The 15,927-nt window shown below is 46.6% G+C and overlaps 1 protein-coding gene and 1 long non-coding RNA gene across 8 annotated transcripts in view; one reads left to right on the top strand and one right to left on the bottom strand.

Annotated features, from left to right (window-relative positions):
- ADGRL3 (adhesion G protein-coupled receptor L3) overlaps nt 1–15,927 on the top strand; it is a 558,102-nt gene that overhangs the window by 74,627 nt on the left and 467,548 nt on the right. The gene's annotated exons all lie outside the window — the stretch shown is intronic.
- Nucleotides 11,677–14,895, bottom strand: LOC148508759 (uncharacterized). Its single transcript, XR_015869552.1, has 3 exons — nt 14,768–14,895; nt 14,627–14,690; nt 11,677–11,785 (listed from the first exon to the last, which is right to left on the bottom strand). It is a non-coding gene; the product is annotated as an uncharacterized LOC148508759 (long non-coding RNA).

Genomic DNA, 15,927 nt, shown 5'->3' with positions numbered 1-15,927 from the left:
CAGGGTCCATAGGGGGTCCACAGGGTTGACCTTGGGGTATAGCTTGGATCTGGATCCACGGGCACCATACAGTTAAAGCTTTAGCTCCCAGGATGCACTTGGGTCCTCCTCTATACCCCGCCCCCGAGCCACAGGCACCTCAATTTCAGTTTGGTGCCGGCCGAAGTCGGTTGCACTGTGCAGTGGGGCTGCAGGAGCAGCCCCTAGGCTTTATTTTTATAGAAGAAAAGTTTTTTATTTTTTTCTCTATTGCTTTACACTTAATGCGGCAGCATAGGACTGTCCTTCTGGACGTCCATGCTGCCGCTTCAACACCCCGCTGGCGCTGCGACGCCAGTACTGATCTGGCGATCGCAGCGGGACCCCGGAGTTAGTTCTAGCATGACTCCGGGTCCTCCCTCTGACTGCTGCCGGACTCTACGGGGAACAGGTAAGCCGCGAGCAGCGCTCTTAGTGCCGCTCGTGGGGATAAATGCAGTCAGTTGCCGCCGGTCTCTGGGGACAGATCGGCGGCGCTAGTAGCGGCGGCGGGCTCCCCCTCATGCAGGCATACCCCGCGCTCCGCTGGACCACCAGGGTATAAGTTCCGGAGGGGAACCGGCATCCCTGGGGTTAAATACTAGCCAGGGGAGGCAGCCTTCCCTGGTTTAGCGGCTCCTCCCCTCAGCTCAGCGCGCCTTTTCTCATGTGTACTGGCGTCGCTGAGCTGCTCCTCTGCTGGCCACTCCTCCTCAGAGCTCTCCGACTAACGCAGGCTCCCAGGCAGGTGCATGGTCAGGTCCCCCTGTGTACCTCTCACCACCAAAAGGACAGTGTACACGGCGCTTTAACTCCCCCCAGACACTGAATCTGGGTGGTTGAGGGTAGCGATTGGTGCAGTAAGTACAATCTTCCTGCATTGTATGTGACTTTGCTAGTGCTGCTGTCTGTACTTATTCTCTACTTGCTGTCAGCTTATGTCTATCCCTTTGCTTCTCCTACAGCCCGAAGGTGTGTGGGGGAGGGGCGTTTTCTATTAACCTTACTTTTATAAATCATGTATTTGTGAGGTCAGTCACATACTGTGGTGTGCTACACAGTACCATATTTTTGGGCCTGTTTGCGTTGCATGCTGGTGAGTGCGGGGGTGTTAACACCGTATGTCCTCTGCTGATAAGTATTTATTGCATACTTACTGTATCATGTCTGATGAGGAGACTGAGCACTCCGGGGCTCCTGTGTTGCTTTCCTTCAGACGCTGTTCTGCTGGTGTTAATGGGGGGGATTTATCTCAGGATGGTCTTTGCGGGCAGTGCCAGCTGGCACCAGGTCCCTCTATACCCCCTATGCAGCATGACCCCCCTTGGGCGATGTTTTCACAAGTGCTGACATCTATTGCAGATGTCGATCCCTACAGTGACCCCTTCTGGGGCATTGTCCCAGCACTCTATCTCCCATTCCCCGGATATTCTGCAGGTATTGCGGTCTCCCTCCGGGGCCCAGACTGTGAGACGGTATTCGGGGCTGCCTGTGTATGTCCAGCCTCCCCCTGTATCACAACAGTCTGTAGTGCCTTTTCAGAGCTTCCCTCAGTCGGCTCCTCCGCCTTGGGTGGATGTTCTCTCCAACTCGGTACAGAGTTTGGTGGCCTATATCCTCGTCATTTTTGCAGGGTGATGTGCCACAGAAGGCGACCTAGCGGCCTGTTGTGGGTTTACTCACTGCGCAGGTATCAGAATCGGATCCCTCTTCAGATGATGGAGAGGTCCATGAGGATTCTGATTTGGGTGCTGTGGGACAGGAGGTTGAGCCTAGGTCCTCCATTAATGTTCCAGCATTAGTTAGGGCAGTGCGGGCTATTCTCAATATAGAAGAGGAGGCACCGGTCCCTAAGTCGGTTTCCTGACTTCAAGAAAGCAAAGGTTACTTCTAATGTGTTCCCTCTGTCCGATCAGTTGGCGGATCATATGGCGGCGGCCTGGCAATTACCCAGCAAGAGATTCCAACCGCAGAAAAGGTTGGCTTCTCATTATCCCTTTCCTGAGGATCAATGCAGGAAATGGGAGACTCCACCGGTGGTGGATTCACATGTCACTCGCTTGGTTAAAACCGCTACGCTACCATTGCCGTCTATTTCCTCTTTAAAGGATCCAACGGACAGGAAAGTGGAGATTTGTTTGAAGTCCATTTACTCGCTCTCCGGAGCGGTGGCGCACCCGTCCATGGCCATTTCCTGGGTGGCTAAAGCCATTGAGAACTGGGCCAATGCCTTGGAGGATTCTCTTACAGACGATGTTCCGGATGTTCAGAGAGCATTAGTGGCACAAATGAGGGATGCCGCTTCCTATATTGTGGAAGCGTCATTGGACGCAAGCATGTTAACCTCTAGAGTTTCGGCTGTGGCTGCATCTGCCTCATCCAAACCCAAGAAGCATATGGAATGCTTGGCGCCCCTCTTCCAAACAGGAGGATAAACCTGCTGCCTGACGAGACGGGCCTCTCCCTGGGGGACCCCAGAGTGGGAGGCCGACTTCTCAGATTCGCCCAGTGTTGGTTCAGTACCACCACAGATGCTCGTGTTCGAGAAGTAGTCTCTCAGGGGTACGCCCTGTCATTTCGGTGCAGGCCGCCCCACCAATTTTTTTTGCACGAGTCCTTCGCTGGACGAGTCCAAAGCTTCGCATCTCTGTTTCTGGTGCAGAGACCCAATGGGTCTCATGGCCCTATTCTGAATTTAAGGTCTCTGAACAAGTACCTCAGAGTTCCCAGGTTCAGGATGGAAACATGGCGGGCCATCATCCTGGCGATGGAACCAGGGGACTTCATGGTCTCCCTCGTTATCCAGGACGCCTATCTCCATGTGCCCATGTCACCGGCACATTAGCGGTACCTGAGGTTTGCTATCCTAAACCATCACTACCAATTTCGGGCGTTGCCTTTCGTTCTTTCCACGGCTCCGAGGGTTTTCACCAAGGTGAGGGCAGTCATGGCTGCCCACCTTCGGGGTCAGGGTATACGGCTGCTGCCGTACCTGGACGATCTGCTGCTGCTGGCGAGTTCCCCGGAGGTGCTTCTTCATCATCTACACCTGACAATTGCTTGTCTTCAAGCACATGGGTGGTTAATAAATTGGAAGAAGTCGTCTCTGATCCCATCTCAATGGATGGTCCATCTGGGAGCACTTCTGGACTCCAGTCAACAAAGGATTTTCTTGACTCTGGAAAAGGTATCCTCCCTACAACTGAGGATACACGGTTGCCTAAGCAGTGACAGGGTGTCAATACATTCGGCAATGAGTCCTGGGGTCCATGGTGTCGGCATTCGACATGGTGGAGTTCACCCAGTTCCATTCCAGACCCCTGCAGGGGCAGATTCTTGTGGAATGGAACGGGTTGTCCTGCCGGATCCGATCCCAGATGCTGGTATTGTCCCCGGAAGTGCGCCGGTCCTTGGCGTGGTGGCTGCAGTCAGATCACCTCACGACAGATGCCAGTCTCCGGGGTTGAGGAGCGGTGACCGGCTCGTTGTCTCTTCAGGGCCGTTGGTCGGCGGAGGAGGCCGTACTTCCCATAAACATTCTAGAGCTACGGGCAGTGTACCGTGCTCTTCTGGCGTCAGGCACCGTTCTCGGAAGAGCAATTCAGGTGCGATCAGAAAACGCCACCACGGTGGCATACATAAATCACCAGGGAGGAACTTGCAGTTGAGCTGCGATGTCGGAAGTGTCCCAAATCCTGACTTGGGCGGAGTGCCCAGCAATATCGGCAGTCTTCATCCCGGGAGTCCTCAATTGGGAGGCAGACTTCCTCAGCCGTCACGACGTGCATCCCGGGGAATGGTTGCTTCAACCAGAGGTGTTTCAACTTCTCGTGGACAAGTGGGGACTGCCGGAATTGGACCTGATGGCCTCTCGTCACAATTACAAGTTGCCCATATATGGCTCAAGGACAAGGGACGCGGGCGCAAGCCTAGTGGATGCGTTGTCAGTGAAATGGTCGTTTCACCTAGCGTATCTGTTTCCTCCAATCTCCCTGCTCCCTCGGGTACTCAGAACAGGGGCCTGTCTGTAGACGCTCCGTACCTTCTGCTTCAACGTCGGGATCTGCTGTCTCAGGGTCCCTGCCTTTACCCGGATCTGGGTCGACTGTCTTTGACGTCATGGCTCTTGAGACAGCCGTCTTAAGGTCCCGGGGCTTTTCAGGCTCTGTCAACAGTACCATGCTTAGGGCATGTAAACCTGCCTCTGCACGGATTTACCACAGAGTGTGGCACACTTACTTTCAATGGTGCGAGTCTAGAAGCTATGACCTTCTGGTGTTCAGAGTTTCTAGGATCTTCGAATTTCTGCAGTCAGGTCTTGACCTGGGCTTACGGCTTGCTTCCCTAAAAGTTCATGTATCGGCCCTGTCAGTGTGGTTCCAACGAAGGATTGCCTCACTGCCTGACGTTCACACCTTGTTCCAAGGTGTGCTGAGGATCCAGCCTCCCTTTGTGCCTCCAGTGGCTCCGTGGGACTTGGCGGTGATTCTTCGGGTCCTGCAGGGACCTCCTTTTGAGCCTCTTGAGTCGGTTGACCTCAAGTGGTTAACACTTAAGACTGTGTTTCTCCTGGCTCTTGCTTCGGCCAGGAGGGTATCCGAGTTGGGGGCACTTTCCTGTAGCCCCCCCTTCCTGATTTTTCATCAGGACAGGGCTGTGCTTCGCACCCGTCCTGAGTTTTTGCCTAAAGTGGTTTCTAAGTTCCACATAAATCAGGAACTTGTGGTACCAGCTTTTCAGGCTCCGGGTCTTCCGGCTGGCGAGGCTTCGCCGGACGTGGTCCGGGCTCTCAGAATTTATGTTGAACAGACGGCCTCTGTTAGGAAGTCCGATTCGTTGTTCATCCTCTTGGGTTTCCATAAGAGGGGTTGGCCTGCCAACAAACAAACTTTAGCCTGTTGGCTTTGTTCTGTTACTAGGGAGGCTTATATACAGGAACGTTTGCCTGTTCCAGCCTCGGTTAAGGCTCATTCCACTCGGTCTGTAGGCCATTCTTGGGCTGCTAGACGTGGTGCCTCCGCTGTTCAGCTGTGCAAAGCAGCCACTTGGTCTTCAATTCAGACATTTTTGAGGTTTTATGCGTTTGACACCTTTGCCTCTCAGGATGCATCCTTCGGGCGCAGGATTCTCCTTTCTGCTCAGGAGCGTCCCCGCCCTTAGTTGAACTGCTTTGGGACATCCCCAAGGTCAACCCTGTGGACCCCCTATGGACCCTGAAGTAGAAAACAAGAGATATGGTAAGAACTTACCTTTGGCTATCTCTGTTTCTACGAAGTCCATAGGGTCCACAGGGCGCCTGCCCTGATGCACCTGGCTTCAAATGGGCTGTGGTACTGGTCACCGGTGTTTCCGTCTCCCATTTCTGTGAGTATGGGTTCTTGTGTGTTCCAGTCTTCCTTCTCTCTGTTTAGTCTCCTCCTTCGGCCTAGGCTACTTACCAACTGAGGTGCCTGTGGCTCGGGGGCGGGGTATAGAGGAGGACCCAAGTGCATCCTGGGAGCTAAAGCTTTAACTGTATGGTGCCCGTGGATCCAGATCCAAGCTATACCCCAAGGTCAACCCTGTGGACCCTATGGACTTCGTAGAACAGAGATAACCAAAGGTAAGTTCTTACCATATCTCTTGTTATTGTCTGTATTCTGATGACAGTTTATAAAAACTGAAACGTTGACACATGGAGCCTGTATTTGGAGTTTTTGTCTAAATATGCCTCGTGTGCCGCACCTTCTCCTTCCTATACCTACTCGCTTGTGAGGGCACCGGCAGAAGTTGATCACGTGGTAACTGTGAGTGCCAAACTATAAAATTTGTGTGTGTATATATATATATATATATATATATATATATATACACACACACACACTAGATTCAATGTCCGGCGTTGCCTGGCTTTTTAATTTTTAAAATATCTCTTTCTTCTCTCTCTCTCTTTCACCCATGTTTCTCCTCTCCACTTTTCCTTTCTCATCTTTCACTTCCCGATATTTCTTCTCCATTTCTTCTCCCTCCGCTATTTCTTTTTCTCCAATCCCATCTTGGTCTTTTTCCCCTCATCACGTTACGACACACAGTAGTTTCTCTTATACACAATGCCCCCAGAAGTGCCCCTCATGCAGTGCCCCTTATGCAGTGCCCCCAGTAGTGCTCCTTATACAGTACCCCAGTAGTGCTCCTTATGCTATTCCCCCAGTAATCAATGCCCCTTATGCAATTCCCCCAGTAGTAGTGCTCATTATGCAATGCCCCTTGTAGTTGTGCCCATTATACAATGCCCCCTGTATTTGAGCCCATTTTGCAATGCCTTCTGTTTTAGAGCCCCTTATGCAATGCCCCTGTTGTTGTGGCCATTATGCAATGCCCCCTGTATTAGAGACCCTTATGCAGTGCCCTCAGTAGTACTTCTCATGCAGTGCCCCAGTAGTGCCCCTTATGCAGTGCCCCCAGAAGTGCCCTTTATGCAGTGCCCCCAGTAGAGCCCCTTATACAGTATCCTCAGTAGTGCCCTTTATGGAGTTCCCCCAATAGTGTCCTTTATGTAGTGCCCATAGTAGTGCCCTTTAAGCAGTGCCCCTTATACAGTCTCCCCAGTAGTGCCCTTTATGCAATACCCCCAGTAGTGTCCTTTATGTAATACACCCTTATACAGTGCCCTCAGTAGTGCTCTTTATGTAGTGCCCCTTATACAGTACCCAAGTAGTGCCCTTTATGCTGTTCCACCAGGTATGCCCCTTGTAGTGCCCGTTATGCTGTTCCCCCAGTAATGCCCTTTATGCTGTGCCCCCTCCCTCTGCTGTACTTACCTCTCTTCACGTTGGTCAGCGCTCCCGTGTAGACATCCGCTGACTGGATCTAATTAGATCCAGCAGGACAGGCTCTTCACATGGCAGGAGACGTCATGATGTCAATCGCACACTGCATTACTGGGAACGCTGGACTCTAAAATGATCAGAGGCTTCTTTAGTCTCTGATCACTTCAGAGACCAGCATTCCAGTTACTGCAGCAAGTCGGTCGGGAGCTACTGGTAGATCACAATTGACGTATTGGCCGGCCCCATAATACTGAAATTATACCGGCCCAGGTGGCAGATGGCACCCTGCCACCTGGCACAGCCCGCCACTGCATACAATACACAGAGACCATTCTCATGACCTATATACAATACATTGACCGTTCTTATGACTAATATAGAGTACAGGGACCATTTCCGTGGCTGATATACCAAACAGCAGTAGCGCACGCAGGGGGGTTTCTGAGTACCCAGAAACACCCCCCCCGATTAACAAAATGTATTTTTCTTTTAACGAAGCCACCCCCCGCGATCCACAGTTAAGCCCCGCCTCTCCAAGCATTTGGTTCTACAACTCTTCAAAGTCCCACGAATCGCAACAGTGACCTGACCCTGTACTTCTGCTGTTGTTGCTGCTGTCTCTGACACCAGGAGATGTAAGAAGACAAGTAATGTACCTGTCTATATATATATATATATATATATATATATTCGGAAATCGACTGCACTCGCCACTTCCAGATTTGGGGTGCAAACCTGCACTCGCCATTTCCAGGCCTGGGTTGCAAGTGGCTTGTGACTAGAGATGTGCGCTGACCCCCGTGTTTTGGTTTTGTATCTGTGCCTCCTTGTGTTTTGGATTTGGATCTTTTTCCTTGGAGTTTTGTTTTTAGGTTTTGGACCTGTATTTTTTCCAAAAAATTATATAAACAGCTAAAACCACATAATTTGGGCCTGTTTTTGTTCCTACAGTATTATTAACCTTAATAACAATAATTTTCAGACATTTCCATGCATTTTTAACCACCTCACAGCTCACAATATTGATTTCACTATTTTTCACCAATATAGGCCAAAGGTTGCAGCGAGCTGGCTGGCTAGAGTAAGCAACAGAGCAGCGGCACAAACACACGGCAGTTTAAAAAAATATAGGACATCTATGAAACATTGCCACACAGCAGTTGCAGACAGGATGGCAGTTTAATAAACTATAAAAATGTCAGTCAGGAACGCCTCAAATTGTGCAAAATGTAAAGGAAACAGGTGCAAGATGGAATTGTCCCTCCTACCCACTCTTATGTGGGATATTAAAACGGACATTTGGAGTTTAACAAACCAAGCACTTTAGCGACTAGGACTGTCACTTTCGTGGCTGAACTCCTTGGTTTGTATGGGCCCCCACAAAACATTTCTTGGAAGGACTACCTTCAATTATTAAGGAGGAGGTTGTTGAGGGTGTTAGTGGTGGAGATTGCATGTGTTGGTCCAGACTGCTGGTAGCTGATACTGGACAGGCTTGTTATTAATTTACAAATTATTATAATTTTGTTAAACAAATTGCATGAACTCGCTGCAAATGACGTAACAGGGAGGAGGTGCCTAGATGGTTAATGTCCCTTCCTCTGCTAACTTTGGCTTTACAAATGGAACAGATGCCTTCACAACTGTTGTCAGAATTTAGATTAAAATAATTCCACACCCAAGACGTTGCCTTTCTGGCTTTTATCATTAGCAAGAACTGCTGCCACTGGTGGCTGATTTACGCAAACAAAATCCTCATCATCAACATCCTCATTAGCATCAGATAGGACACACATTTCCGCCTCATCCTCCCTTTGCACTTCTTCCACACTATCATCCTAATTTTCTATTATTTCACCATCTAATACTAGCACAGCCGTCATGGCGTCAGTGATCCACTGTGAAACTGGGTGACAGCTGTTATACTTACTTCCTCTATCAAATGACTGTTTAATAGTCACTTTCTTTTTTAAATTACTCAAGGATCCTTCTGAGGAATCATGGATAGGAGAGGAGTCAGTCATGCTTATGAAATTGGATGCAGGATTACTTCCGATCACAAATGAGGCTGTTGATGATGATGATGCAGGTGTTGGTGGTGGATATTGCAGGCGCTTGGATCCAGATAGAAGGGAGCAGCTAGGTGATACTGGACTGATTGTTGTTTGTTTTTTAGTCCCCAAAGTTTCAGAATTTGAAATACTCTTTCCAATTTAATGAATGCGCTGCAAGTGACATAACAGGGAGGAGGTTCATAGATGGTTAAAGTCCTTACCTCTACTCACTGTTACATGGCAACGGTTATAAATAGCTTGGCAAAGGTTGTCTGGATTTGGGTGGAAATAATTCCACACATGAGAAGTGGATTTTTTGGTCTTTTGCCCAGGCATGGCAACAATGGGATTTTTCCCACTATGGACAACAACTGTTGCCTGATTTACAGATTTTACACAAACCTCCTCGGCATCAACATCCTCATCATCATCCTCATCATCCTTGTTATCGCCAACTACGTACATATCCTCCTCATCCTCCTGGTGCAATTCCACAGAAGCATCCTCGATTTCTACGTCAGCATGTTGACTTGTGCTGCTCATCCCCACATTTTCAGTGGGCACACAAATGGCGGAAGGAGGATCCTCTTCGAGTACAGTATTAGAAAGGTCAGGCTCACACATGGCAACTGTGGACACACTTGGACTCTCATCGGCGATCTGTGACAGTTGGTTCCGGTGTCTTACTCATCTTAACAATTTTTAATTTTTTTGTACCTTTCCTACAAGCAGTAGGGCTTAAATCATCACAACTAGAACCACCAATCATAAATAAAGGCCAAGGCCTTATCCTTTCCTTGCCACTTTGTGTAGTGAATGGCATATTGCCAATTTCTTGTTTCTCTAAAGCTAACTTAGCTTTAGATTTTTTTTTCTTTAACAGGGTAAAAGTTGATTTTACATGGCCTGACTTAAGCCCTGGTGCATCGGCCTTCATAGATGACGTTGACGGCCTTGCATCGTCATCATGACTGCTGCCGGCAGCAACAAGACTGGTTTGTGGATCCTGCTCTCCTGTCATGTGACTATCCTCCATACTCACTGCGATCTTGCAGCAGTGTCACCAAGCGATTATAGCGCAGCTAAGTTGCGGGTAACGCACATAACCACACAAAAAAATAATATTTTTAATACTGGGGGAGAGCACCCCTGAACGAGGCAGCAGCCCCTTGATAAATGACACAGGTCGCACCCCTGCACAGCTACGTTGCTGATAATAAGTATGGCTAACACACACACAGAAAAAAAAGTATTTTTTATTTTTTTGCACTTGGGGGAGAGCACCCCTGAATGAAGCAGCAGCCCCTTGATAAACGACAGATGCAGCAATCCTGCTCAACTATGTTGCTGATAAGTGTGGCTAACGCACACACACACAAACACACAGAAAAAATATATATTTTTTATTTTTTTTAACTTGGGCAGAGCACGGCAGCAGACCCTTGATAAATGACACAGGCAGCACCCCTGCGCAGTTACATTGCTGATAAGTGTGGCCTACGTGCGCACACATACACACAAAAAAACCCTTATTTTTTCACACTGGGGGTGAAGAGCACCTCTGATGGACAGAGCACCCCCTGGACAACACAGCAGCACCGCCAGCCAGCCCCTATGGACAACAGCCAGCCCCTATGGACAGGACTACAGCTATCCAGCCCCTGTGGACAACAACCAGCCTCTATGGATAGGACAACAGCCAGCCCCTACGGACATTAAGCAGCCAGTCCCTGACAAGTGACAACAGTAGCCAGCCCCTATACACAGCAACCACAGCCCCCTCCTTCCTCTTCACTCTCCACAGCAGGAATGAAAATGGCGGCAATCGCCGGACCTTTTATACAATCCAAAACCTGCGAGAATCCGACAGCTGGATGATGACGTATTGCCTCATTTTGAGATCCGAGTCAGGCGGGAAAACCCCAGCCGAGTCGGATCTCGGCTCGAATCGCTAAGTTCGGGTGGGTTCGGATCTCAGAGATCCGAACCCGCTCATCTCTACTTGTGACCACATTGCTTAAATAAATAAAAACCGAAAACTCAGCACTCACCATTGTTAAATCACTCACCATAATACATAAATAATGGGGTTTTGGTTCATGGATTGATCAATGCATTTAAGCCTGCAGCCTACATCACAGGACCCCATTTCTCTGCAGGTCCTACATTGTCATACTTATGGAAACCTGGTAGCTGCTATCACAGAGTTTAAACTGAAAAAAATGTTAACTGGTTTAAAGCTCACCTGCCAACTAACTTATGGCTTTTAAAGGCAAGACAGTCACCAAACATAGCTTCCATCATACTACCAAAAAGGCAGCTGACAAAGGAGATGTAAGAAGACAAGTAATATACCTGTGTCTATATAAAAAAAACTGAATTCTCCATAGAGAATTCTGGAGGGGCTACACCTCAAAAGTTATAGGAGGTACCAAGCTGAAATTTGGCATGGACAGGTAGAACTGTTACTCGGTGCTGCATGCCAAATTTCATATATATATATATATATATATATATATATATATATATATATATATATGTGTGTGTATATATATATATATATATATATATATATACGTACGTGTGTGTATTCATATATACACAGATATATATATATATATATATGTCTTTACATACATATATCTATATAATATATACGTGTTTATAAATATACGTGTGTGTATATGTGTGTGTATATATATATATATATATATAATATATTCCTGAATTTCCACCAAAGGAAGGAGGCACTCGCCACTTGAATACTTTAAACAGTTTTATTCATACATGGGCTTTACACTTGCTTGGGTGCATCAAATTCTGGTCGACGTTTCGGTTCCAATTTGAACCTTTTTCAAGACCTCATCCAATAATTTATAAATACACATAATACAGAGACATAATCTGTGAAAAAAAGGAAAACACATTGACATGTCTATCAGGCTTCCCTACAAAGAAATATAAGTCACTACTTATATGTGATGACTAACAATAAATCACCTATATATAACACATATATAGGGGTATTCAATATGGAGCGAAAACTCAGTTTTTACGATGTTTTCGCACCAATGACGTCATTTTCGGAGGTTTTGGTTTTACACCGTATTTAATTTCAAAGACTTTTCGCATGTTCGAAAAGTCTTTGAAAAAAACGGGGATAACTTTTCACCACTGAATAGGTGGCGAAAAAAAGTGCAGAATTGGGGTTTAGGGGTGCAGGCTTAAAAAAAATAGCCTGCACCCTTCAGAATGACCCTTGAAACGATCTGTGTCAAAAAAAAAAAAAAAATCGGGACACCCCAAAAAAAGCACTTTGAATTTGGGGACCAAAAAAAAAAAATGTTGGGGGACAAAGTTAAAAAATAGCAAACTTGACTCTGGGTTCCCCAAGTATGCCCCAGGTGTTTTTTTTCATTGCAGCTGCTTGCGGCAGGTGGGTTTTTCACAATTTTTTCAAGTCACTTTAGCAACTTTAAAATATGCTGACCCCCATTTTCAAGTACCCCAAATTTGCACGGGGCATTGCAGTCCCGTGAGCCAATCAGTGGCAGTGCTGACTGTAGAGCGCCTGCTGATTGGCTCCCACCACATGGGAACTGTCAATCAGCAGCCGCTCTACAGTCAGCGCGGCCGCTGATTGGCTCTCTGGACTGCAATGCCTCGTGAAGTGCCGATAGCTGGCATTCGGGAGCTATCTGTATGTGTGGCAACACACATACAGATAGCTGTGTTCCGTGGATCGGGTAACTCGTTTTTTGTTTTTAAACACCCATGGATTACTGCGGAGACCAGCGCTGGATGTAGGTGAGTATGAAATCTTTCTTGCAGGGCCATGTTTTTTGGATATTCTACGTGGACAAGGGGACCGAACATCTGGGTATAGGTAAGTATGTGTGAATGGGTAGGTGTGTGTAATAAACTTATACTGGACACGGTGTGTGTGTTTTGTCTTTTTTTAACTATTTATTTTACAGTGAAATTACAGGTGCCACATGTCTTCTGGCACTTGTAGTTCCACAAGAGCAAAATGGCAGGCATGCTGGCACTTGTAGTTCCACTGTAAAGTACAATAGTGTGACATTATTTGGCCCCCCTATTACCCCCATACCCACCGCTCCAGGGGTATGGGGATGAGCCCCAGGCTTCAGCGTAAGCCTGTGGTGCTCGGGAGAGGGGGGACCCTTTTTTGGGGGGTCCCCGACTCCCCCGAGATCACCGGCTTGCGCTGACCAACTTGGGGTGTAATGCTTTGGACCTGGAGCTCCGGTGATTGGGTCTCCGGGCTGTGGCATTACACCACGGTCGGTTGGGTCTGGTGCTGGTCTTAAATATAGGGGGTACCCCACGTCTTTTTTTGTCCCCTATATTTAAAACCAGCACTAGTCCCTGCAGCCTGGTTTTGGTTTCTAAAATACGGTGGAACCCTTCACATTTTGTTTCCCGTATTTTTAGAAACCACCACTGGCTGGCAATCCTGGGGCTGGTTTGGCTTTTGGGGTGGGAACTTATGTCATTTTTCTTGTAAATTTCTGCTACTTTTTTTTATAGTTTCAACAAAAATGGGAATTTTCGGGGAATATTCTAGGGACCCCCCTAAAGATGTGTAGACATGGGGGATCACTATGGGTACCCCCATTTTTATCTCCTGAAGGAAGTCGGGGTTTCTAATAGCCGCGGCAGGGAAAAAGACCTGGCAAAGCTATTTAAAAACCCGACTTTATTTTGCAGGCAAAAACAGGGGTACCCATAGTGATCCCCCATGTCTGGACATCTTTAGAGGGGTCCCAGGCATATTTCCCGAAAATTCCCGTTTTTATTCCTTAATGGGGTCATTTTTTAAAAAACAGGGATAATTTTTCAATTCACTACAGCAAGTGAAAAAAAGTGCAGAATTGGGGTATGGGGGTGCAGGCTTATAAAAAATAGCCTGTACTTTTGGGAATGTCCCTTTAAAAGGAAATGTTCAAAAAAAATTGTTATAAAAAAAAAAAAAAAATCGGGACACCCTAAAAAAAAAAAAATTGTTATGAAAATATACAAAAAGGAAAAAAAAATGCCAAACTAACTAAATTAATTCTGGTGGGGTCCCCAAGTATGTGGCAGGTGTTTTTTTCATTGCGCAAAGTAGCAGCAGGTGCATTTTTGCAGAATTTTTAAAAAATAACTTTAGGGACTTAAAAATATGCTAGTACCCATTTTCATGTACCCCAAATTTGATGGGACCACTTTTAAAAACGAAAAAAAAAAAGCTAAATGCTCTTCTGTATCACTTTTTTAAAGTCGGGAAAAAAACACCTGCCACGGCTATTTAAAAACCCCGACTTTCTTCTGCAGGCAAAAACCCATAGTGAACCCCGAGGTCTGGACATCTTTAGGGGGGGTCCTACAATTATTTCCAAAAAAATTCCCATTTGTTTTTGCCGATCCAAGTATCGCACGGTGCCGTTTTCGACGATTTCATATTGAATATGGGGCTAAGTGGGAGCGCGCACGATACTTTTTCGCCGGCAAAAGCTCCGATGTGCGGCGAAATATTCGACGGCGAGGTTAACGTTTCATATTGAATACCCCAAGTAGTGTTATATAGAGTGCTGCTTAATGTACACGGTACTAACGGGACACCTTCACCAGGGAAACTGTGTGACCATAGAATCAGACTAAGGAATATAGGATGACCATTAATGACGCACACACACCTTAGTGATGACCACCTGGAATTCATAAATCACTATATAAAAATACCTCAATTGTCAATAGCGCTGTGTGCAAAGCACCTGGTTCAACACAACCCCTCAAGGTCCTAAACCTGAAGAAAACATAACTAAGTTATAGTCAAACATGAGGGCACCGTTCACACCACGATGTGTGTGGAATCTAGCTCACCTCATGGCTCAGGGCTGGTCCACAGTCATAAGTGGTTCATCCATTCAGTGTGCCGCATGTCAGTCCACCTTCAGGTGCATGCTGTATGCTCACTGGTATCCTGTTTCCGGCTAAAGAAGCAAAGCACTTCCACGTACATGCTTGAGACACACGCTGGTTAGGGTTGCCTAGGTTACCAATTATGGGAACCTGCAGGTGCCAAACTGAGAATGTATATGCATGTGAAACCGGAAGTGGACGGAGGAGTTGCCTAATGCCTCCACATTACAGTCAGCCACACTTGGTTACCTGGGTATCATATTATGGGAGCCTGGTAGGGCCATATCTACATACTAATACACCACCATAGTAGAAAATAAATAAAAATACAAAAAATAATAACAACAATAAAAGCCATCTGCCGGTGCTATATTGCTGCAGCAGAGCATAACATCAATTCAGTGTGCTTAAATTTAGCAAAACACCATATACATATGTAGGTACAACCCCGCATAGTATATTGAAGACAGAACAATGGCAAAATCGCAATAGATGCTATACACAAATATAATAGATAATGTAAATATCTACGTGGATAGTAAATTGAACACCCTAATTAGCACAAAACTTACATACATGCAAAGACAACACTACACAATATACGTAGAAAAATATTAAAAAAAATATATTTTTTTTTTATAGGAATAGCGTATATAGACCTATATTATCTAGTGTATCTATTAATACACACGGCTCAAATACTACGTCTGTTGCAACATACAAATTCAGAATCAAAGAAACTGGTTTTAAAGAATTAGACAATGAGTAAACATAATGCGGAATAACCAACATATGTCTCTCTACCTCAATGACTATAAGAATACATTCAGTGGGTTACAATCATTCAGTCCCCTTGGCATAACCGTGTTTAACTCATGTATCCAAAAGCTTTCACGCCTTTTTAATGCCACAAGTCTATCCGTGCCCTGCTTTGGCGGGATCCAATCAATTAATTTGCATCTTAACGATGCTGCCGGATGTGCTTGTTGCAGAAAGTGTCTAGCCACTGGCTTGTCACTTGCGCCAGTCGACAGAGCTGCTCATATAGACGCTCTGTGATTGGCAATGCGGTCTCTGAATCTTCTGGCCGTGAGGCCTACATAATATAGACCACAAGGGCA

Source organism: Taudactylus pleione, unplaced genomic scaffold (genome assembly GCF_031769625.1).
Source record: "Taudactylus pleione unplaced genomic scaffold, aTauple2 ptg000347l, whole genome shotgun sequence".
In the NCBI taxonomy this organism is placed as follows: domain Eukaryota; kingdom Metazoa; phylum Chordata; class Amphibia; order Anura; family Myobatrachidae; genus Taudactylus; species Taudactylus pleione.
The sequence above is the reverse complement of the archived record's forward strand: the minus strand, read 5'-3'. Positions and strand labels throughout refer to the sequence as shown.